At 38.0% G+C, this 27,432-nt stretch overlaps 1 long non-coding RNA gene across 1 annotated transcript; it reads right to left on the reverse strand.

Annotated features, from left to right (window-relative positions):
* Positions 1-1,425: 1,425 nt before the first annotated feature.
* LOC128246696 (uncharacterized) lies at positions 1,426-3,835 on the reverse strand. Its single transcript, XR_008263330.1, has 3 exons — positions 3,714-3,835; positions 3,138-3,213; positions 1,426-1,555 (listed from the first exon to the last, which is right to left on the reverse strand). It is a non-coding gene; the product is annotated as an uncharacterized LOC128246696 (long non-coding RNA).
* Between the last annotated feature and the right edge of the window lie 23,597 nt (positions 3,836-27,432).

Below are 27,432 nucleotides of genomic sequence, written 5' to 3' on the forward strand. Positions count from 1 at the left end.
CACAAAATCAATGTTTGACGTAGCATAAGACTATCTTCTTCTACAGTAAAAGTATGAAAAATGCCTGTAAACACTCATTTGATACATACATAACCTTTTATGTAGGAATTATGCTCAAGTCAATTGCAAACACCCCCAAACCCGGGAAATAGCGGGGACTTTGACTTTCAGTCCAGCCAACCCAGGGTAAATTACCCGCCCTGCAGGGAAGAAATGATGTTAAAATACCCGCCAAATGCCCCCGCACTGCTATATTTTGCATCAAGACAAAACCACCGCATTCACCCGGCACTGCAGGGACACCTGAATGGTAGAAACACAGCCCTTTTCCCCGGCTATCCCCGGTTTACCACTGCACCTGGAGGGTCCAAGGTTACAATTGACTGGTGTATAAATGCGATAAATGTACAGAAAAGTTCATTCATTCCAAAAAAAATTATGACAAAAATATTAAATATATAGTCTTTGGGACAATTTGCAATAACTTTTTTAACAATTCAAAGGTTAATCTTTACTAATTGAGTACCCAGATATATTTTGATAGCCTTTAAACCAGACTTCCTTAGAAATCATTCTTACTTGCAGACAATATTCCTTTCTAAAAAAATCCTTGCCAAGAACGTGTATGGAATTCCATCACTAGACCATGTTTTGATCAGATTGGTTCTTGTCCTTGAAAATACCTCTGTGGCTTCAGTAACCAGGCTGGCTATATTGAATAAAAAAATAAATTAGTGTTTTTAATTTATTAAAGCTGCACTCTCACAGATTGAACGTTTTGATCAAATTTTATTAAACAATTGTCCCGAGATTCGCTACAGAAAAAAATCTTTTTGGTGCCAATCTGGTGTACCCTTTAAGGTATTTTGAGTGTATTTAGGTTTGTTTTTTTTAATGCATAAAATGAAAAGGTTCTTCTCTCAATCCCCCTGCTCACTTTTTATTGATTTTGCCATCAGAGATGTGAATTTTTTCAATGTATTAACTTCAAGTAAATGAATATATTCATGAATGATTGACAGTATGAATGAATGAAAAGTAGCAATATTTCTTTAGATAGAGATCTCATTGTGTTGCTGTGATTGTTTATGTAGATGTTTTTCATGTTCATAAGCTAAAAAGCATATGCACACTAAATGAAACATAATTCCGCATCATGTGTAGTAAGTTGTGATACTTGTTTGCAGTTAATGCAATGTTTGCTTAAAAGAGCAAACAAAATGGGCGAATAGATGCACAATACAGTCCAAAGACCAATGAAGGTCAGCAGTTTTATTAGAAAATGTTATTATCTCAAAGCCGCAACAAAAACGGCATGGAAGAAATTCAATTCGGAAAGAAACAGTTCATCAATGAGCTATTGAAATAAACACTGATCATGATGTTATAACAAAGAGCAATACACATACTGGCAATTTATTTTAGGGAAACCTTGACAAAAGTCTGGTTTATTTCCAAACCTATTGCCTCCAGTAATACATAGCATGGCAATACATGCATTGCTGAAAATCTGTCCACAGCAGTAATGTCAAAAACCAGGTGGCATGGATGCATTCTGAAATACAAAAAAAGTCTGTATTTTGTGCTGATCTTACATATCCCATTTACAAGTGATTTACACTGAAATCTAATTGTTCTAAACTATAGTAACACAACTTCTTTATGACCAAACATATTGCTGTTGAGCATTAGTACACTGTATGTACATGACTTTTTTTATTTTGTATGTCATGTTTCTTTGCCCCAATTTATGAAAATATTTTATAACAGGTTCAAGCTTTTTAAGTCCGTTACCCTTAAGATTTATCGAGAAGCTGGGGTCTTATGCACCAGTCAATTGTAACCACGCCCCTCCACCCCAGGTCCGGGGGTATACAGGGGATAGACGGGGAAATGGGCCGTGTGTTTACCTTACAGGTGGCCCGCAGTGCCGGGTGAATGCGGTGGTTTTGTCTTTGCTTTAAATATAGCGGGGAATGTGCCTTACCTAGGGTCCCTGGGGTGCAAGGGCATTTGGCGGGGATTTAACCATCTGTTCGTCCCCACAGGGCGGGGATTTTAGCCGGGGTTGACTGGACCAAATGTCAAAGTCCCCACTATTCCCCGGACCTGGGGGGGGGGGGGCGTGGTTACAATTGACTGGTGCATTATCGCATGCAGATTTGAGTGAATCGCAGAGGGTGTTTACAGTATTTACTGTCAACAACACAAACTTCTTTAGGCATCTCATATAGACTTTCTTTACTTATTAACAAGCAGAAATTTTGACACAATGGCAATTTTGTAACAAACTTGACCATGAGATTGAGTGTGAGCAAGCCAGTACAGTTTGACTTACAATTTGGGTGAAAAATTACTAAACGGAGATGTAAATTGAAAAAAATGGAGTTTTTAAGGTGCAGGTCTAAGAAAGGCATGACGGTCTAAATATAGAGGTGCAGTTGTATATTAAAGAGGTGCACCTCCATCTTAGATATAGAGGTGCAGTTGTATTTATGTAAGAAGTGCACCTCCGTTTTAAACTATATCTAGAAAAAAACATATGAATAAATAATTGCACAGCTTAATAACATACAGGTGCACCTGTAAAGTAAGTGTATTTTAGTAACATTGATGATTCTCTCACAAAGCCATGTTGTTTCATGGAAAGGGTACGGCAACTCTCACTCAGTCATGGTGGTTGTTTGGCAGGATGGTTCGCCTTCTCCACACCCTGGACTGACTATTTAGTTACAATATTTCACACGATCTGTGGCCCACAGCAAAACCATCAACCCGCATTTGCCGATTTGTCCTTCAATCACAATCTTGCACTCTTATGGTGTCAGCCTTCCTCTCAACATATTCAGTCACAATCTCTCATCTCCCATAGTGTTGCTTGGTACGAGTAGTCACTCGGCACTATTTATTTACACACAAGCTGTGGATCAAGGCAAAACCATTCATCTTTACAATCACAATAGCTCACAAAGCCATGGTGTTGGTCCGCACCCGTCCATTTATCTTTTCAGTCATAATCTTGCGCTCCGCCATGGGTTTTGTTTTGGCAGGAGGGGAAACCCCTCCCGCACCCTCCCCTTCCAACTTCTTAATTTAATAACATCTGTCACAAAAAAGTGGTGTTGCATTTCAGTTACCTGGTATTTGGACTGCAGTTGTGGCCAGTCGAGCTATCCGATTGGGGCGATTCGGTCCCTTGGGTGATCTCTTGGTCTGAGAATTATAAAAAATGTGTTTGTGTACTCTATGATTCATATAATAAACAAATAATCAGCTTTTGGTCATATATTTTTACATATTAAATAGTTTAATATTACATACAATCTTCATCATTCACATAGTGTCGAACCACAACCGTCCATTGATCTTTTCAGTCATAATCTTGCGCTCCGCCATGGTTTCACTTGGCAGGAGGGGATACGCCTCCCGCACCATCCACGCCCAACTTCTTAATTAACACAAAAGTGGTGTTGCATGGCACAAGAGTACACTTGTCACACAATTCCTGTATCCTTTGATCTCAGTTAAAATATCTCACTCATCCATTGTTGAGGCTCACAGACGGTACACCCCATCCATCTTTTCAGTGACAATATCTCGCTCAGCCATGGCGATTTCTGAACTGGTCAACCGCATGTCATAAGTTTATGAAATTGATATCTTCATTGTATGATTCACTGAAAAGTGTTTGATACAAAATAATCATACTGTACCTGGCTGACGCGACAAGCTCTGCTATGTGTACCGGTATAATCCATGGTCGTAATTAAATCGGTAATCCAACAGGAATTAATTCTTCGCAATTTCTATCCGATCAACAACTGTCAAACATCTAAATAGTATCGATATTGTAAAGCCTAAAATGACAACTTTTAACTGTCAAGTGTGACCTTCGTATAGAATGGTAAACAATGCGTATGAATATCTTTAATAAACAAGTGAAAACAAAGTATATATCTCAGACAATATGTAGAAATATGTTTAATTTGTCTTTGTGAGTTTACCAAAAGTATTCATAGTAATTGATTATAAGCATATTTTGAATTATTTTAATTACTCATGAGCCTGTTTTCTTCCGTGTCGTCACGCTCTGATATTTTTTGTGTCCCGCATGCACGCGCTCAATATAGTTTATGAACAGAAAAATACTGGTTCCATCACCTTTACGTCTTTTTTTCAGGCTGATAGTATGTGCAACTTTTGAACGAAAGTAGTGCTATGTGTGACCGTAATAGGGCTCTGCCGAGCTTCGCTGGGTTTAGAGCCCGTATTAATCACTTAGTTGGGTAAGCAAGTTATGTAAATCAACAATAGTTTTTAGCCTATTCAAACACAGCTTTATATTATCTTTAAAAAAATGTTTAAAGATTAAAACAAATAAAAAATGAGGATATCTGTTTACTTCAATGTAAGATCGTACTTAATTTCATGAGTGTCCTAGAAAAACAATATTTTCAGGATTGGGGAGACCATAATATATTGTTACTATTTCACTGTGATAAAGCATATGTTGCATATTTTCTAAAATTATGTTTATCTAAAATGAATGCATTTTTAACCTGTTAATACAAGTGTATTATATGCCTGAATAAATGTTTCTATGTATCCATGATTTTAAATAGTTTAAATCGGGAAATGTCTGAAATTCAATGCTATTTTTAAAAAAATGCTTGTTTGTCGTGGCAATACTATCCACTGTTCTGTTCTGTATACTATTATAGTTTGATAGATTTGTGATTTACTATTCCAGTTCATCCTTAAACAAAGATTGATTATCATATTTATTTAATATTTCACACTACACTGTTTAATTGTAATAGTAATATATTTAATATGTATATAAACAAAAAAAACTGTAAACATTTTGTTCTGTTCTGTTCTGTTCAAAAGCTTATCGTTTTCAAAGTTAAAAACTGTGAAAAAAATGAAGTCAGGATTGACCTATGCACAAGGTTTTAAACTTTGTGCCGTTACAAATCAATATTTTGAACTACATCTACCAAATTATGTTTGTAGTGTTAATGACCAGTTGTCTCGTCAGTCGACCTTTACTGCAGGTTTACTACGCCTAAATAAAAGTACAACGAAAGGGTCAGAAATATGAATAGCTACCATTTGGTAACACAATGTCACACTTAACCCTACTTCCAAACCACAACCCGTAAGGAAAAGTGTGTGTTTACCACGTGATATATTACTTAAAATGAAGATTTAAACAAAGATAACTTTTCGTTTACTACACCATTTTCAGGACAGTCTCTATCGCTTAAAGAGCACCGCTTTCGTTTTATTACAGTTGTTTGATAAGGTGATTAGTTTCATCAAAGACTTCGACAAACCTGTTTCCAAACTGTTGTTTGACTGTGCTCCTTAAGACGGCCGTTTTGTGAAAAGGTTTGTCAGAGTGTTTTAAGGAACTTAACTCACAATTAAACTCTGGTAAGCGATGTGATACATCAGAAAGTAAGATTCAATGTTTTGTACCTAACGATGCAAGTGTATCATCTGGTGTCTAGTCCCTTTAAGACTGATAGTAATTATCACCTCTGTGTTCGAATCCTGCCTCTCCGACGGAAAACATCTCTCTCTCTCTCTCTCTCTCTCTCTCTCTCTCTCTCTCTCTCTCTCTCTCTCTCTGTCTGTCTGTCTGTCTGTCTCTCTCTCTCTCTCTCTCTCTCTCTCTCTCTCTCTCTCTCTCTCTCTTTTCATTAAAACCTTGTCCTATAGGCTAAACACAGTTGAGGAAATGATATTAAATGAATCCTAGGAGGTCACCACTGGGTTAGGCAGGGGTCACCTTAACTTAATGTAGCAGTCGATGAGACATTGCCTTGGTCGCTGAACAGTTACAACGGTAAAAGTACTATTTACAGTACGTAAGCACTTATATAACCCCATGATAGGAACTGGTATAAAAGACGGTTTTACTGAACACCTACATCATTACCAAAGTTATAATTTAAGTGAAAGATTACTTTGATATCAGCAAGTTTACAGGTATTATATGTTTCTCTTATTTTATTTTCGTGAAATAAGAACTTGAAAAATATAAATGAGAATTAGTGGTCAACATTATATTTTGACCAATAAAAAGGCAGTATTTATAAAGTTTCCCAAGGCTTTTATTTCAGTAAATCAGCAGTCAACCGTTATTGATTTTAATCAGGTGAAGCGGTAGATATAAACAGTAGCTGGCTCAGCTAGTGGATAGTTTATAATCATAAAGTAGACAAAAACATTAAAGATTGTTAGTATGTACTTACACAAAACAAATAGTTATGCATAAAAGGAGGCGATGTTTAGGTGCGTTTGCAGCGTTGCAATTTGCAATGTTTCATTCAATTCAATAAACAATCTTTTATCAAAATGAAACTACTCGATTATACTAATAAGGTAATTCTAGCTATCTGGCACCGGATTTTCAAACTCAATCATTTCTTTTTAAAAAATCAAAAAAAAATCTTATAATTCCAAAATTTAACTTATAATACCGAAAATGTGAAAAAAAATCTTGAAAAATATTTTTTTTATAAATATGCTCTTTGTACTGTATATATATCACAATTTTACATGAGTAAAAACGGAGCCATCAACTTACTGACGTGTTTTAGGTCACCATCACCGCCATATAATTATTATTATTATTATTATTATTATTATTATTATTATTATTATAATAATAATAATAATAATAATAATAATAATAATAATAATTTAAAATTTAATAATAATACTTATTATTATTATTATTAATATTAATATTATTATTATTATTATTATTATTATTATTATTATTATTATTATAATAATAATAATAATAATAATTTAAAATTTAATAAGTATTATTATTAAACTTTGAGGCATTACTGCCAAGTTGAGATTACAGCGCGTTCTACTTGCAGCGTAGTTAAGTATAAAGACTTCTGACAATTATAAACTGTCCATATACATCTGGAGCTATTTCTAAAGAAAAAAAGCGAAGGTGCTCCGATTGGCTTTAGATTTTACAAATTAATATGAACAACCATTATTTATTCTTGTCCGTATTTTAATGTCTATATTTCAGTGTAAACCGTGATGTCCAGTTTTTTTATATATATTTTTCTTTTGCTTTCAACCTTCTTGTCTGCCTTTGTCATTGATATGTTTTATTAAGAGTATAAAATGAAATTATTTATTCTGGTCAGTATTTCAATATGTTTAAATTTCAGTGTAAACAATGATGTCCGCACATATCTTCTTCTCTGTCATCCTTCTGTCGGCGGGAGCCTTCGCGCAGGAGATGTGCGCTGACCTTGACACGCAGGCTTGTGTTCGGATGCAGGCCAGTCAGCCGGATATGTGTAACACGCCTCTTGGTGACACCGCATGCCAAAAATACTGCAAGAAATGCCGTAAGCACTAGCGGATTTAGAGGGGGTGCACCCTGCGCTCGCCCCCTCTAAAATCGTCCAAGTTCACATTTTTATATCAATCTGGGAGAGTACAGTAATAAAGTAATCTCAAATTGTACCATTTTCGACTACAAATGATAAAAGGTTTTTTAAGGGAGTAACTCCACATCCCATGCAAACAATTTATGTCAAATACTTTTGGTTCTAAGGGATGGGGCGCATGTCAAAAGGTTGCGCCCCTAAGTTACGACCCCTCTTACGCCAATTCCTGGATCCGCCCCTGGTAAGCAAGGATAATTACGGGATTTTTATTTATTAGGGGGTTGCGATTCATTGCGTCACGTAGCCAAAAGTATAGTGAAGGCATAGAACTCCTCGGCCATTATCCAACATAATTGACTGTCTCAAATGTTTCCGGAGGTGGTCGAGTTGTCACGATGAAAATGACGGGCACGGAACACTGTTGGCCTAAATTGTATCGATATTTTAAAGCTGCACCATCACAGCTTGACCGTGTTGGCCACTTTTTATTTTTTGTCATTGAATAAGTCAAAAATTTTGCATTAATATCGGAAAACGGTGACATAAGACTTCTGATAAAAAAAAATCAGATCGCAGTTTTAAACGTTTATATATTACAGTTGATAATAACTAAAATAGAGATGTTATTTCAACCATGAAGTAACGTTATCTTTAACTGAGTCTCCTCCCACTACCACAGTTGTCCCAACCTGTGCTGATATCGACACTCAGGCGTGTGAGCTGATGCATGCCGGGAATCCCAACATATGTGATGAGCCGAGTATTGCCGAGATCGCTTGTAAAAGCTTCTGTGGAAAATGCGGTAGGTTTGTCTCGTGATAAAAGAGTTGTCGTGAAACAATTATAACTATTATACGGGAACGTGTACGTGTAGTGATCTTTTTGTGTAGTTCGCCATCTCATTTTGTGCATCGAATTAGAATCGTATAAAGAAAAAACGTGTTATGCTAAAAAGTGAGTCTACATGTAGATGTTTGAGGATAAATGTCGCAAACTTCATTTAAATCCAATCGCAACTTGCACCAGTACATGTATCTTTACGCATAAATTCACATACATATACGTAAAAGTTAACAAACCTATCCTTAACGGTCCACATACCTACACGTAAAAGTGAACGTTCCTACATATACAAATAAACGTACCTACACGTACATGTTCACATACCTACAAGTTCAAGTTCCTGTACCTACATATAGAAGTTCACGTACCTTCACGTACACATTCATGTACCTACACATACAAGATTACGTTCCTACACGTACAAGTTCCCGTTCATTCACGTACAATTTTGCCTACACGTACAAGTCCACGTACCTACACACAGAAATTTCCCGTTCCAACACGTACAAGTTTACGTACCTACACGTACAAGTTCACGTACCTACACATAGAATTTCCCGTTCCAACACGTAGAAGTTAACGTTCCTTCACGTACAAATTCACGTACCTACTCGTTCAAGTTCACGTACCTACACATAGAATTCCCCGTTCCTACACGTACAAGTTCACGTACCTACACGTACAAGTTTACTTAACTACACGTACATGTTCATGTACCTAAAAGTACACGAATTTTCACTTACAAGCTCACGTAACTACACGTACAGGTTCAGGTAACTACACATACCGGTTCACGTGAAAGTCCGGTTTTGCAACCTCTCCTATAATATAATGACCAGTACAGGGACGATACATTTCGCTTGCTGATAGTTGAACTACTAGCATTCAGTTTGTGATACTAAAACAGACGTTACTTACCCTTTGGAAATTAAGCAATTCCGTAGTAAGTTAAGGGCATGCGCTGAAATTGTTCCCATAGTAGTTCTCAGTTAATTCTTGGTCTTTATATTATTATTTTTTAAATGCCAACTTTCACGGTTTTCGATCTGAGCAAGGCACAACTGTAGATACGAGAAAAGACTTTCATTCTAAAAATAAACTAATTCTAACATATACGTAGTTCCATATCTAATTGAACCACGTGGCATTCAAATACAGACGTGATGGTGTTTTCTAGCATTGTAATTAACATTTATATTGAAACAGCTCTGACGTGCCATTCCTGTCACAGCCTTGTGGACAATATGTCACAGTGCACTCAGACGGAAGTGTGTCAAATGGACCAGGTTCGTTTATCCATTCATATAGTTACATGCACATTTATTCAGAAGTGGTTTTTGTCCAACAGTATAAAGAATGTCTGGATATAAATTACCAGGCTTTAATTTACTGTTTATTTCCCTGGTGTCACAGCACTATGGCAGTTGCGTTGCGTTTGCATTTTGGTAAATCACCAGCAAGATGAAAGTTATGTTGCACTTACATTTTGGTCAATTAACAGCAGGTTATGTGGCACTAACATTTTGGTCAATTACCAGCAGGATGACAGTTATGTTGCACTTACATTTTGGTCAATTACCAGCAGGATGAAAGTTTTGTTGCACTTATATTTTGGTCAATTACCGGCAGGATGAAAATTTTGGTCAATTACCAGCAGGATGGAAGTTATGCTGCACTAACATTTTGGTAAATTACCGGCATGATGAATCTTTTGTTGCACTTACTTTTTGGTAAATTAACAGCAGGATGAAAGTTTTGTTGCTCTACCATTTTGGTCAATTACCAGCTGGATGAAAGTTTTGTGCACTTACATTTGGTCAATTACCAGCAGGATGGAAGTTATGCTGCACTAACACTTTGGTAAATTACCGGCATGATGAATCTTTTGTTGCACTTACTTTTTGGTAAATTAATAGCAGGATGAAAGTTTTGTTGCTCTACCATTTTGGTCAATTACCAGCTGGACGAAAGTTTTGTTGCACTTACATTTTGGTAAATTACCAGCAGGATGAAAGTTACATTGCTCTAGCATTTTGGTCATTTGGTTTTTACAGTCGAAGTCAAACCGACGCTGCAATGTTAAACCTTACAGTGTATTTTTTTTATCAATGACATACAGTGAAACTGCGATCGCTCGAGGACGCCGGGGACCGAGCTTAAACATCTAGTGATCCGATGCTTCGAATGACCCTAGTTTCCATTGTAGTCCGTTATGAAATGCCTATCAATGTATTTTCAAAGAGTGAAGTCGTCATACTGGTTGTTTACGTTGTGGAAATCGCTGATATGTTTAAAGGCTGTCGTAATTTATTCGTCGCTCATGAGCGCATATACGTTATTAAAAAAGTATTTAGTTTAAAATCAAATCTTTAAGAAGCTGCACTTAGTTTCGAGGATCAAACGAGAATACAGAAAAGAGCAAATTCAGTAACACTTAATATCATATGAGGGGGAAAAACTACAAATCATTTTGACAAAATGACGTCTAGAAACTCACCCTTCATTGTTTCGTAAGCCAAACATCTCAGGATTGTTTCAGGATTGTTACACGATGGAAGTTTTTGATTTCAACAAGTCACATGGCTTTCGAGGCGGATGTATATCCAAGGACGTAAGTAATGACTTTATCTTCAATGAGACATACATTGTTTTCAACGTATTGTATAATCTAAGACAAGGAATGTTTTTATATATTTGATGACACGGCGTATTTTCTCGTACATCTGTATGTACTCGCCACTTGTTGGAAAGCGAATCATTGCACAGCGTGACCGTTATAAAAGTCGCACGGTGTTCCTTCTACTGTGTAGATCTTTATTTTGTGCAGTTGGAACTCCTCGGCCATTTTCAATCGAAAACAACCTAAGATATATGTCGGTACATCAGTAGAAATAGTTCGTAAAATTTAAAAAAAATATTATTAATTAATTCTAGTGATTAAACGTTAATTTTGTATTACTAATTTTAAATTGATTGCCAGTGAAGTGTAGTATTGCATTAATAATTAAAAATCAATGTCATTAAGTTAAACTGCTAAATGAAAATTACTACGCGATCTACTTGCAACGTAGTTAAATGTAAAGATTTCTGACACTGTAAACTGTCCATATACACCCGAAGCTGTTTTCGCTTGAAAATGCCGTTAAGTTCCGAATCTTGTTTTTTTCTTGAAAATTGCCGAGGAATTCCGAATGTTGTTTTCGTTTCAAAATGGCCGAGGAGTTCCGAATATGGTTTTCGTTTGAAAATTGCCAAGGAGTTCCGAATGTTGTTTTCGTTTGAAAATGGCCGAGGAGTTCCGAATGTATGTTTTTGGTCCTTCGAGATGCTTGAAACTAGAATGCCACTCCGGTCGGTGCTAGGAGCGTTGCCAGTGTTTTATACCATTGCGGTATTTCTGTTCATAACCACTCAAAATCAAACAAACCGATATTGCTATCTTCATATTTTGAATACATTTGTCACTGTCAAAATAAACGTTTTTCACCCTTCAGTTATGTGTGCCTCAAAGCTACGACCCGGAAGTCTTTGGACGCAGCACAAGCACGGTGAAAATGACATGTTGTGACACGAACAGGTGCAATAAAGGTATACAAGAGATTTCAGGTAACATTGTGGAAAATCAACAAATTTCACTCCACTTTAAAAAAGGTCTCGAATTACCATTACCCTGCGGATAATGTCGGAGACAATGCTCAATTTGTAATTACCACCCGGACTATCGTGCAACTCGTGTCATTTACGGTTGGAACAAAATTTCACAGAATGCACACATTGCTATTAACATCGGGTGGAGACCAAGCAGTTACAACTCTTTCTAACTTTCAATTCTTCTTTTCCAGAAATAGCAACAACAACATCATCAACAACAACAACAACTACTACTTCTACTACTACTACAACTGCAAAACCAACAACAAGACCTACCAAACCTACAACAACTAAAAGTTACTGGAGCCATCACAATTGGGGACGTAAAAGAAATGCATAAACTCAAATGCATTAACTCATGTTATTCCTTGCATATTCCTTCCCTTTATAATGGAAAGTTATACCGTACTTATTTGTTTTGGGTAGTATTGATAGTTTGAATTATTGCCGTTAACTTTCACTGAAATATTATGTTTACGTTTTTTATTAGAATTAAAACATAGAATATAGGCTTTGTTGTTTAAAGTATTTCATGGGCTCTGGGGTTAATCTTATGAACACGTTTGAACATTCCATCGCCAGTGTGTGTATACCACGTGATAAATGACGTCATAAATGCTACATCGGAAGGCAAAAAATTTGCTTAAAATGAAGACTTAAATCAAAGATAACTTTTCATATACAACACCATTTTAAATGAAACAAAGGGCAGTCTATGCTGCTTAAAGAGCCCCGCATTTGTTTTATTACCAAAATTTGATGAGGTCATTAGTTTCATCAAACACTTCGACAAACCTGTTTCCAAAATAATGTTTTGACAGTGCTCCGTCAGACGGCCGTATTGTGAAAAGGTTTGTCGAAGTGTCTTAAGAAACTAAACTTTCGATAAAATTCTGGTAAAAGACCGAAGGTGGGGCTCCGTAAGAAGCGTAGACTTCGCTATGTTTCATTTAAAATGGTGGAGAAATAGTGAAGTTATCTTTGTCTTTTTTTCAAATCAAAATATTGCCTTCCGACGTAGCATTTATGACGCAATTTATCACGTGGTGTACACATACTGATCGCTGTTCTTAAGGGAATAATACAATACAATTGCATCATTAATCTTCGTTGAATTAATGAAAATTATTACCTTTCTTGGAACATTTGTTAAAGCTTTGCCCGCAAGCTACTAGAAACTCCGTAGAGTTTGAAGACCACATGTTTCTGGTAAACTTTGTACCAAAATGTGAAATCTGGTTACCTGGCGACGCCATATTAGTTTTGACATTTTAAAGAGTTTTTTACGTGTAGAAAAAATCCCGTAAGATATATTAAAAGCGGATATCGCAAAAAGGTTTATATAACATGTTTGTAATCAGTTATAGTTACCATTTTAAATGATACATAAATAATTATCACACTTTATCATTAAGAATAACATGACACAACGACAATCTTGGTCGGTTGTCCGGTAAGCGCAGTGGTTAGCGCTCTCGCTTCTCACCAAGGCGTCCCGGGTTTGATTCCTGGCTTTGGTGCATGTGAGATTGGTTAATGGTCACCAAGTCTGACAAATGGGTTTTCTCCGGGTACTCCGGTTTCCCCACAACACAAGACCACACTGTCGCGCAACATCGTGCCAACAAGAAAGTGACTTAGTAAAAGTTATCATAATTCTTTTCACAATCTTTGTAAGATTATAATGTTTAAACTAACGAAAATCTTATTTGTACATCGGAATTCTTAGATGAAAGGGGTTCACTTTATACTATGTGTATAAACAACACACACTATTTTTATGATAATACACGTTATTTACTAAATTGAAGTGACACGCAAGTCCGCTTTAAAGATTATTAATATCATTTACGTGTATAAATACTTATAAGATGACAAACAGTAACACATTAAACGAGTTTTATGCTCTACAGATGGTTTATGAATACAAATAATCAGTTTTTGTGTTCACATTTGCTCTTTCTTTCAAGGAAAACCAAGGCAATGCAGTCATACCATTAATTAGATAAAACAACAACAACACATAACCACAACTACGTAAACAAATTGCTTAAACATATTTGCTTTAAAGGGACTAGACACCATATGGTTCCAAAATTGGCACAGTATGTCCTTAAAACAAGCCTAAAATTGCCAATACGAACTAGTATGAGGCCGATAATACATAATATTAAATGATTAAAAAATATTTTTTCACTGTCTCAGCTGAGTTGACCCTCTTAAAAATTGTGCATAATGGTTTCCCAGTTTATAGTGTGTATATTTAGCATGTGAAAAACACGTGATTATTGCACATGCATATGCCGACGCTAATTTTAAATAAACTGGGAGTTATCTAGTATATTTTCGAATTGTAAAAATACGCAAAAACTTTGAAAAGTCCATATGTCGTTGGCGTCATGAAAATATGTTGGACATTTATTTAAAAAAAAAACAGTTAAAGACTACTCCCATATGAATGTATTCAAAACTTTAAAACTTACAATACCAGAGTTAAACCCTTTCATTGTTTATCATAAGTTATGAGGCCAAACTAGATGTTGACTTCTGCTCCTTGAGTAATAGAATAGCGTGAGGATCCGAATATAAAACCAAAATATCATAACATTGATATTCCTCACTCTGATGTATTTCTGTACTCGTCCAATAAACCACAATGATAAAATTATTTGGATTTGTTTTATTTCACAAAAGAACAATTAAGCTGTATATCAAGGTATGGCATAGATATTGACGTTCACAACAGCTATTGGTAAGTATAAAACAAGTACGCACGTAACGTTTACACGGACACGCGAGATTGTTTAATGTGACGCTCTTATTCAAAACCATTTCATACACATGTATAACAATCATAAATTTTGAGTGATAAACCTTTAACTACTTACTAAGTAATGCATTTATGGAAAATAGTAACAACTGATATCAAGAGTGTAACCGTGTATTAAAAAGCAGAAACTGCAAAAATTAAATGATTGGTGTTTGCTAAAATATTTACTGTGTTCTACTATAGTCTCATAAGGTAGAAATACTGTGATTTAAGCTCATTCTATTCAAATTAAACTCTGTATCCTTCATAAGAACCATTGATTTGAACATTTATTCATCATTTTTGGAATACTAAAACAATATTATTAATTGTAGTAAATCTTTAAAAGTACATCTTTAATATTATGTATGGTTCAAAATCGCTTTCATGAATGTTAAACAAACCAACTTTTAGATGAACAAATACAAAATAAACTCATTTATAATTAATATATATTTTCAATATTCGTTAACAATAACAGAACCCAACGCCGGTGAGAGGCGGACTGCCACCTCAACCATTAGACCTCTCTCACGAGTCTGAAACGTCTCTAAGCCCATGATACCATCCCTTTATCGTACAAGAAACACGTTCTTCTGATGTTGCGCTTCTATACCACTCCTGTTTGCATCCACCACAATAGTTGGCTCTACAATATAATCATTAGTGCAAACAAATATGAACTTAAATAATTATGAATAGTTTCTCTTCATGTGATGTATTTCAGTGAAAAGAACATCAATATTTCGTTACCATTAAGATAATAAATGATGACCTACTTTGTCACAAAAATGGTGTATGTACTGGAGTGTTATAGGTATAACAATAAGACGATTCAGAAAAAATACTGTTAGACATAAAGGGACGTCACAAAAAAGACGAATACAGGGAAAGATACTCAGAGTAAATAGATCTAAATAGTAAATCTCAGAAAAACTATGAAATATTCACGGAGAACCCCAGTAGACTACAAATTGATAAATAGCATGTTTAAAGAAATAAGAACCAAGGACAAACAAACACCAAACACAAGTCACATAACAACAAAACAATAAAAAAACAAACTATAGCCACCACGCAATCATTGATACAGACACAAAGCAAAAGTCACCACGCAACAATATAACACACCATAAACAAAGAAACGACGCAACAACACAAACACACAGACAAGGTGAAATTCTTCTTCAATATCATTGGAATTACAACAAAGACGATATCGTTGGTTTCGTACAATATTATTTCTGGCGTATCTACCGGTCTGAATACGAAGTGGGTGCACAGAAAGTCGTAGTCTACAAAAGAAAAATCGTAAACTTACTGCCTCCGCTGAGACCGTTGCTATGTTCGCGACATACTTGCCACCGCTGCGACGTTGCAATTTTTTCAACCGTCTGTCGACCACTAAGACCGTTGCAGCATATGCGACAGATTGTCGACCGCTGAGACGGTTGCAACATTACCGGTACATTGTCGACAGCTGTGACCGTTGCAACATTACCGGTACACTGTCGACAGCTGTGACTGTTGAAACAGTTGCGCCATACTGTCGATTATTAAGACCGTTGCAACATTACAGGTATACTGTCGAACGCTGACTTGCGATAGTTTGTTGACCACTGAGACAATTGCAACAGTTGCGCCATACTGTCGACCGCTGAAACCGTTGGAACATTTGCAACCAACTGTACACCGCTGAAACCGTTGCAACATCTGCAACCAACTGTACACCGCTGAAACCGTTGCATCATATTGAAAAGACAGGTGACCACTAAGATTGTTGCAACATTTGCGATAGACTGTCGACCTTTGCAACCAACTGTACACCGCTGAAACCGTTGCATCATATTGAAAAGAAAGCTGACCACTAAGATTGTTGCAACATTTGCGATAGAATGTCGACCTTTGCAACCAACTATACACCGCTGAAACCGTTGCATCATATTAAAAAGACAACTGACCGCTAAGATTGTTGCAACATTTGCGATAGACTGTCGACCGCTGAGAGCGTTGCAACATTTGCAGCCAACTGTACACCGCTGAGACCGTTGCAACATTTGCAACCAACTGTACACCGCTGAGACCGTTGCAATATTTGCAACCAACTGTACACCGCTGAGACCGTTGCAACATTTGCAACCAACTGTACACCGATGAAACCGTTGCATCATATTGAAAAGACAGGTGACCACTAAGATTGTTGCAACATTTGCGATAGACTGTCGACCTTTGCAACCAACTGTACACCGCTGAAACCGTTGCATCATATTGAAAAGAAAGCTGACCACTAAGATTGTTGCAACATTTGCGATAGAATGTCGACCTTTGCAACCAACTATACACCGCTGAAACCGTTGCATCATATTAAAAAGACAACTGACCGCTAAGATTGTTGCAACATTTGCGATAGACTGTCGACCGCTGAGAGCGTTGCAACATTTGCAGCCAACTGTACACCGCTGAGACCGTTGCAACATTTGCAACCAACTGTACACCGCTGAGACCGTTGCAATATTTGCAACCAACTGTACACCGCTGAGACCGTTGCAACATTTGCAACCAACTGTACACCGATGAAACCGTTGCATCATATTGAAAAGACAGGTGACCGCTAAGATTGTTGCAACATTTGCGATAAACGGTCGACCGCTAAGAGCGTTGCAACATTTGCAATAGACTGTCGACCGCTAAGACCGTTTCAACATTTGCAACCAATGTACACCGATGAAACCGTTGCATTATATTGAAAAGACAACTGACCGCTGAAAGCGTTGCAACATTTGCGATAGACTGTCGACCGCTGAGACCGTTGCAACAATTGCAACCAACTGTACACCGCTGAGACCGGTGCAACATCTGCAACCAACTGTACACCGCTGAGACCGGTGCAACATCTGCAACCAACTGTACACCTCTGAGACCGGTGCAACATCTGCAACCAACTGTACACCGCTGAGACCGTTGCAACATTTGCAACCAACTGTACACCGCTGAGCCGTTGCAACATTTGCAACCAACTGTACACCGCTGAGACCGTTGCAACATCTGCAACCAACTGTACATCGCTGAGACCGTTGCAACATCTGCAACCAACTGTACACCTCTGAGACCGTTGCAACATCTGCAACCAACTGTACACCTCTGAGACCGTTGCAACATTTGCAACCAACTGTACACCGCTGAGACCGTTGCAACATTTGCAACCAACTGTACACCTCTGAGACCGTTGCAACATTTACAACCAACTGTACACCGCTGAGACCGTTGCAACATTTGCAACCAACTGTACACCGCTGAGACCGTTGCAACATTTGCAACCAACTGTACACCGCTGAGACCGTTGCAACATCTGCAACCAACTGTACACCGCTGAGACCGGTGCAACATCTGCAACCAACTGTACACCTCTGAGACCGGTGCAACATCTGCAACCAACTGTACACCGCTGAGACCGTTGCAACATTTGCAACCAACTGTACACCGCTGAGACCGTTGCAACATTTGCAACCAACTGTACACCGCTGAAACCGTTGCATCATATTGAGTAGACAGGTGACCACTAACATTGTTGCAACATTTGCGATAGACTGTTGACCGCTGAGAGCGTTTAAACATTTGCGATAGACTGTCGACCGCGAAGACCGTTACATCATTTGCGACATACTGGGGACCGCTAAGACCGTTGCATTATATGCGACAGATGGGTGACCGCTAAGCGTTTGCAACATTTGCGGTAGACTGTCGATCGCCAACATGTTGCAACATAAGCGATAGACTTCCAACACTGAGAGCGTTGCAACAGTTGCAGCCGAATGTCCACCGGTGAGACCATTGCAACATTTGCGACATACTTGGGACAACTGAGACTGTTAACACATTTGCAACCAACTGTCGATCGCGGATAACGTTGCAGTATTTGCGACATACTGACGACCAATGAGATCGTTGCAATATTTACAGCCGACTGTTGACCACTGAGATCTTAGCGGTAGACTGTTGACCGCTGAGACCTTTGCAACATTAGCGACATACTGTCAACCGCTGAGACCGTTGAAACATTTGAAATAGACTGGTGACTGGTGAGACCACTGCACCATTGACGACATAGAATTATTATAGAATATGTAATAAAAACGCTTGAATACGTTTGGAATATCCCAAACGAGCGATGTCAACATTTGCGCTCTTTCTTTTTTTACGTTGAATCTGATATCATTTTCAAAATCTGTATTTCAGTTCTGAAATGGGTGTTTTATCAATTCACGGACATCAAAACGGTTCCTTTACAATATGGTTCAAGAAAGGTGAACGAAAGTGTTATTGACAAGTTGATAAGTATTCAGTTCTCTTACAATCTATTGTGAACATGTATCTTATAGACGCGGTCTTTGGGTTGCGTCTAATAACTGTAACTGTGAAAACATTTGCGAATAATGAAATAAAATCAGATCAAATTTCTTAATCGAAATACAATTTTATTTCATTGCGAAAACATGGAATACGGTTTACCGCAGAACTTTCAGCGCTTTGATTATATAATGATATAGTGGATTGTAAGTTTCAATTAAACCACACGCAAGTTTTATTATTTCTAAGAATAAAAACTCTTTTTACTTTAACAGTTTAAAAGTTGCTTTCATGTCGTGAAAAGCATGTATCATTTGACCCTTTGACGTCACTTTGCTTTCGTTAACAATAACAGAACCCAACGCCGGTGAGAGGCGGACTGCCACCTCAACCATTAGACCTCTCTCACGAGTCTTGAACGTCTCTAAGCCCATGATACCATCCCTTTATCGTACAAGAAACACGTTCTTCTGATGTTGCGCTTCTATACCACTCCTGTTTGCATCCACCACAATAGTTGGCTCTACAATATAATCATTAGTGCAAACAAATATGAACTTAAATAATTATGAATAGTTTCTCTTCATGTGATGTATTTCAGTGAAAAGAACATCAATATTTCGTTACCATTAAGATAATAAATGATGACCTACTTTGTCACAAAAATGGTGTATGTACTGGAGTGTTATAGGTATAACAATAAGACGATTCAGAAAAAATACTGTTAGACATAAAGGGACGTCACAAAAAAGACGTATACAGGGAAAGATACTCAGAGTAAATAGATCTAAATAGTAAATCTCAGAAAAACTATGAAAAATTCACGGCGAACCCCAGTAGACTACAAATTGATAAATAGCATGTTTAAAGAAATAAGAACCAAGGACAAACAAACACCAAACACAAGTCACATAACAACAAAACAATAAAAAAACAAACTATAGCCACCACGCAATCATTGATATAGACACAAAGCAAAAGTCACCACGCAACAATATAACACACCATAAACAAAGAAACGACGCAACAACACAAACACACAGACAAGGTGAAATTCTTCTTCAATATCATTGGAATTACAACAAAGACGATATCGTTGGTTTCGTACAATATTATTTCTGGCATATCTACCGGTCTGAATACGAAGTGGGTGCACAGAAAGTCGTAGTCTACAAAAGAAAAAACGTTAACTTACTGCCTCCGCTGAGACCGTTGCTATGTTCGCGACATACTTGCCACCGCTGCGACGTTGCAATTTTTTCAACCGTCTGTCGACCACTAAGACCGTTGCAGCATATGCGACAGATTGTCGACCGCTGAGAGCGTTGCAACATTACCGGTACACTGTCGACAGCTGTGACTGTTGAAACAGTTGCGCAATACTGTCGATTATTAAGACCGTTGCAACATTAAAGGTATACTGTCGATCGCTGATTTGTTGACCACTGAGACAATTGCAACAGTTGCGCCATACTGTCGACCGCTGAAACCGTTGCGACATTTGCAACCAACTGTACACCGCTGAAACCGTTGCAACATTTGCAACCAACTGTACACCGCTGAGACCGTTGCGACATTTGCAACCAACTGTACACCGCTGAGACCGTTGCGACATTTGCAACCAACTGTACACCGCTGAGACCGTTGCGACATTTGCAACCAACTGTACACCGCTGAAACCGTTGCAACTTTTGCAACCAACTGTAAACCGCTGAAACCGTTGGAACATTTGCAACCAACTGTACACCGCTGAAACCGTTGGAACATTTGCAACCAACTGTACACCGCTGAAACCGTTGCAACATTTGCAACCAACTGTACACCGCTGAAACCGTTGGAACATTTGCAACCAACTGAACACCGCTGAAACCGTTGGAACATTTGCAACCAACTGTACACCGCTGAAACCGTTGGAACATTTGCAACCAACTGTACACCGCTGAGACCGTTGGAACATTTGCAACCAACTGTACACCGCTGAGACCGTTGGAACATTTGCAACCAACTGTACACCGCTAAGACCGTTGCGACATTTGCAATCAACTGTACACCGCTGAAACCGTTGCGACATTTGCAACCAACTGTACACCAATAAACAGTTGCATCATATTGAAAAGACAGGTGACCGCTAAGATTGTTGCAACATTTGCAACCAACTGTACACAGCTGAGACCGTTTCAACATTTGCAACCAACTGTACACCGCTGATACCGCTGCAACATTTGCAACCAACTGTACACCGCCGAGACCGTTGCAACATTTGCAACCAACTGTACACAGCTGAAACCGTTGCAAAATTTGCAACCAACTGTACACCGATAAACAGTTGCATCAACCTTACACCGCTAAGACCGTTGCAACATTTGCAACCAACTGTACACCGCTGAGACCGTTGCAACATTTACAACCAACTGTACACAGCTGAGACCGTTGCAACATTTGCAACCAACTGTACACCGCTGAGACCGTTGCAACATTTGCAACCAACTGTACACAGCTGAGACCGTTGCAACATTTACAACCAACTGTACACAGCTGAGACCGTTTCAACATTTGCAACCAACTGTACACAGCTGAGACCGTTGCAACATTTGACACCAACTGTACACAGCTGAAACCGTTGCAACAATTGCAACCACCTGTACACCGATGAAACAGTGGCATCATATTGAAAACACAGGTGACCGCTAAGATTGTTGCAACATTTGCAATAGACTGTCGACCGCTAAGACCGTTGCAACATTTGCAACCAACTGAACACAGCTGAGACCGTTGCAACATTTGCAACCAACTGTACACCGCTGAAACCGTTGCGACATTTGCAACCAACTGTACACCGCTGAAACCGTTGCGACATTTGCAACCAACTGTACACCGCTGAGACCGTTGCGACATTTGCAACCAACTGTACACCGCTGAGACCGTTGCGACATTTGCAACCAACTGTACACCGCTGAGACCGTTGCGACATTTGCAACCAACTGTACACCGCTGAAACCGTTGCAACATTTGCAACCAACTGTACACGTTGAAACCGTTGCAACATTTGCAACCAACTGTACACCGCTGAAACCGTTGGAACATTTGCAACAAACTGTACACCGCTGAAACCGTTGGAACATTTGCAACCAACTGTACACCGCTGAGACCGTTTCAACATTTGCAACCAACTGTACACCGCTGATACCGCTGCAACATTTGCAACCAACTGTACACCGCTGAGACCGTTGCAACATTTGCAACCAACTGTACACAGCTGAAACCGTTGCAACATTTGCAACCAACTGTACACCGATAAACAGTTGCATCAACTGTACACCGCTAAGACCGTTGCAACATTTGCAACCAACTGTACACAGCTGAGACCGTTGCAACATTTGCAACGAACTGTACACCGCTGAGACCGTTGCAAAATTTGCAACCAACTGTACACAGCTGAGAGACCGTTGCAACATTTGCAACCAACTGTACACCGCTGAGACCGTTGCAACATTTACAACCAACTGTACACAGCTGAGACCGTTGCAACATTTGCAACCAACTGTACACCGCTAAGACCGTTGCAACATTTGCAACCAACTGTACACAGCTGAGACCGTTGCAACATTTGCAACCAACTGTACACAGCTGAGACCGTTGCAACATTTGCAACCAACTGTACACAGCTGAGACCGTTGCAACATTTGACACCAACTGTACACAGCTGAAACCGTTGCAACAATTGCAACCACCTGTACACCGATGAAACAGTGGCATCATATTGAAAACACAGGTGACCGCTAAGATTGTTGCAACATTTGCAATAGACTGTCGACCGCTAAGACCGTTGCAACATTTGCAACCAACTGTACACAGCTGAGACCGTTGCAACATTTGCAACCAACTGTACACAGCTGAGACCGTTGCAACATTTGCAACCAACTGTACACAGCTGAAACCGTTGCAACATTTGCAACCAACTGTACACCGATGAAACAGTTGCATCATATTGAAACGACAGGTGACCGCTAAGATTGTTGCAACATTTGCAATAGACTGTCGACCGCTAAGACTGTTTCAACATTTGCAACCAACTGTACACCGCTGAGACCGTTGCAACATTTGCAACCAACTGTACACCGCTGAGAGCGTTGTAACATTTACAATCAACTGTACACCGCTGAGACCGTTGCAACATTTGCAACCAACTGTACACCGCTGAGACCGTTGCAACATTTGCAACCAACTGTACACAGCTGAAACCGTTGCAACATTTGCAACCAACTGTACACCGATGAAACAGTTGCATCATATTGAAAAGACAGGTGACCGCTAAGATTGTTGCAACATTTGCAATAGACTGTCGACCGCTAAGACTGTTTCAACATTTGCAACCAACTGTACACCGCTGAGACCGTTGCAACATTTGCAACCAACTGTACACCGCTGAGAGCGTTGTAACATTTACAATCAACTGTACACCGCTGAGACCGTTGCAACATTTGCAACCAACTGTACACCGCTGAGACCGTTGCAACATTTGCAACCAACTGTACACAGCTGAAACCGTTGCAACATTTGCAACCAACTGTACACCGATGAAACTGTTGCATCATATTGAAAAGACAGGTGACCGCTAAGATTGTTGCAACATTTGCGATAGACTGTCGACCGCTGAGACCGTTGCAACATTTACAATCAACTGTACACCTCTGAGACCGTTGCAACATTTACAATCAACTGTACACCTCTGAGACCGTTGCAACATTTACAATCAACTGTACACCTCTGAGACCGTTGCAACATTTACAATCAACTGTACACCTCTGAGACCGTTGCAACATTTACAATCAACTGTACACCGCTGAGACCGTTGCAACATTTGCAACCAACTGTAAACCGCTGAAACCGTTGCATTATATTGAGAAGACAGGTCACCACTAACATTGTTGCAACATTTGCGATAGACTGTTGACCGCTGAGAGCGTTTAAACAGTTGCGATAGACTGTCGACCGCGAAGACCGTTACATCATTTGCGACATACTGGGGACCGCTAAGACCGTTGCATTATATGCGACAGATGGGTGACCGCTGAGCGTTTGCAACATTTGCGGTAGACTGTCGATCGCCAACATGTTGCAACATAAGCGATAGACTTCCAACACTGAGTGCGTTGCAACAGTTGCAGCCGAATGTCCACCGGTGAGACCATTGCAACATTTGCGACATACTTGGGACAACTGAGACCGTTAACACATTTGCAACCAACTGTCGATCGCGGATACCGTTGCAGTATTTGCGACATACTGACGACAAATGAGATTGTTGCAATATTTACAGCAGACTGTTGACCACTGAGATCTTAGCGGTAGACTGTTGACCGCTGAGACCTTTGCAACATTAGCGACATACTGTCAACCGCTGAGACCGTTGAAACATTTGAAATAGACTGGTGACTGGTGAGACCACTGCACCATTGACGACATAGAATTATTATAGAATATGTAATAAAAACGCTTGAATACGTTTGGAATATCCCAAACGAGCGATGTCAACATTTGCGCTCTTTCTTTTTTTACGTTGAATCTGATATCATTTTCAAAATCTGTATTTCAGTTCTGAAATGGGTGTTTTATCAATTCACGGACATCAAAACGGTTCCTTTACAATATGGTTTAAGAAAGGTGAACGAAAGTGATATTGACAAGTTGAGAAGTATTCAGTTCTCTTACAATCTATTGTGAACATGTATCTTATAGACGTGGTCTTCGGGTTGCGTCTAATAACTGTAACTGTGAAAACATTTGCGAATAAAGAAAAAAAATCAGATGAAATTTCTTAATCGAAATACAATTTTATTTCTTTGCGAAAACATGGAATACGGTTTACCGCAGAACTTTCAGCGCTTTGATTATATAATGATATAGTGGATTGTAAGTTTCAATTAAACCACACGCAAGTTTTATTATTTCTAAGAATAAAAACTATTTTTACTTTAACAGTTTAAAAGTTGCTTTCATGTCGTGAAAAGCATGTATCATTTGACCCTTTGACGTCACTTTGCTTTAACCAATGTTATTGAATCAGAAATTAACCTATGGAAGTTCGGTGTACTGAAATGATATTTGATATGACAAGCATTAGGATAAAAGTATTTGTTTGAATTCCGCTGTATAAGTTTTTTTTAAAAGAAAAAAACTCTATGAAGTTATTGAACACACCTCGTTGTAATTATCATTGAATGTATTTAGCTTACAGTAAGGTAGAAGAGGAAATTCGGGAATTAGCCACTGTTGAGTCAACTGGTAGTGGCACGAAACAGAGATAGCTGCATTGTGCTTTATTCTCAACACACACCAATGTTCTATGTATTTCGCATATATTGGACTTTACAAATTAAATGATCCTCACTTTCGTGTTTATATGCATGTTTCTCATTAATTTGGATTAAAAAATAAATCAAATTCTCATCATCAATATCATAAATAATTTAACAACTTCCAAAAAAAGATAGAAACAGAGGAAATATGAGACAGATGAGCGATCTTATCGTACAATTGACTTCTCGAAACGTTAATTATCGTTCTATCTGTTTTTCGAACATTTATTTATTTTTCGATCGCTTTTTCGAATCGATATTTATCGTTTGATCGCTTTTTCGAACCAATGTTTATCGTTTGATCGCTTTTTTTCGAATCGATATTTACCGTTCGGTCGCACTTTCGAATCGATATTTATCGCTTGATCGCTTTTTCGAATCGCTATTTTAATGAAGTAAGTATATATATTTCTAAAGTAAAAGCTACATTTATCAGTTCAAACCAAGTTTATTTGATTTTGCAAACAAAACGTTTATTTTAGTTTGTACCACTGGCATAATTAATGTTTCACTAAAAACACGATCTTATTTTCGTACGTCAATGGAATGGCTCTTTAATACCGTTGGTGATGTTGAATAATAAATGCTTTGTTCGTAAATTACTTCCTCATCAAGATATATCTAATCTAAAATAGCTCTGTTCTTTTTTAGTATGAATCATCCGAAGCAAATCACGTTCAACAATGTAAACAATGTTTGCATGTTATACTTAGTGTAACTTTTGGTCTACTGAGCAATTAAGTTGGCAGGCCGGGCGCAGCTTGTCGAAGTATATTTATATATATCAGGGAAAATCACAATAACAATAAAATATATTATGTAATAGCAATGGGCGGAGTGAGCGTAGCGAACGATCCCCTCTTTATCATTAAGAAATTACTTCAGGTCATCTAACTGACTTAGAATACAACCTCATTGTCTGATACATTGACAACGCAAAATCTGACGCAGGAATTGTGTATCGGATGAGTGACAGTAGGCGGACCTCTAAACACCCGCGATAGGTGAAATTCTTAATGATAAACTCTAGTACTTAATGATTGCCTATCTGCAATTAAATTGGCTTAAAATGTAGGTTGTATTCTAAATATATACAGGATTTGCCCTGATAAGCATGATGCAAAAATGGTTGGCAAAAAAATAAAGGATAAACCAATGTATATACTTTTATTTGCATTTAAGGTAGCACACCCCTAATGTGCACCATTTCAAACTATGATCAGCTTGATAATTTCTTAATGTGTAAACTTTCAAAAACAAAATTAAAAAGAAATTTACCGTCAAATAACAATTTTATTTAAATTTGAATTACCCTACCCCCATTTCAGAATTGTTGATAAAAACGGCATCGCCCAAGGGACAAAAACAATCCTTTAATTATTTTTTTTAACATTTTGGTAATAATTTGGTATCAGAGTAACAATAAATAGAATTGCTTTCAGAAATAATACATTATTGATCACAGCGCCAACAAATATAATATTACCGTACTGAAACAGCCATATGGTATTTCAATATTAACATACTGTTTTGACCGCGTAAAATTGGAACATCAATGTTTAAAAGCAAAAATAAATAAGTTCTAGAAATACTAATGACCTGTTCTTTATCAATAAATATCTTCAATCTTTTGGGAACATTATGCCAAAAAATCAAAATGTTTTACCGTCTCATTTAAAAAAAAATAAAGTTTGTAATTCCCAACCACCTATTTCAGCCGTGCCTGCAAGTTAAAAAAATATTCACAGAAGCTAATATATATGTGTAAAAATGTATTTAATTACTTTTTACTGAAAAACAATATTAACTTTTGTAAAAAAAATGTTGGCTAATGAAAACAAAGAAGAAGAAAGTATTTGTGCTTCTGGCTGAATTCTAACCACTTCCTTGAAACCGTCAAAAGATTTCTAGTCCTGAGCTTAACAACATAGGCTAAAGCATTAAAATTGAAGTGTTTCAAGTGAAGGTTTTCATTAGGAGTGTGCTA

Source organism: Mya arenaria, chromosome 9, assembly GCF_026914265.1.
Source record: "Mya arenaria isolate MELC-2E11 chromosome 9, ASM2691426v1".
Lineage (NCBI taxonomy): Eukaryota > Metazoa > Mollusca > Bivalvia > Myida > Myidae > Mya > Mya arenaria.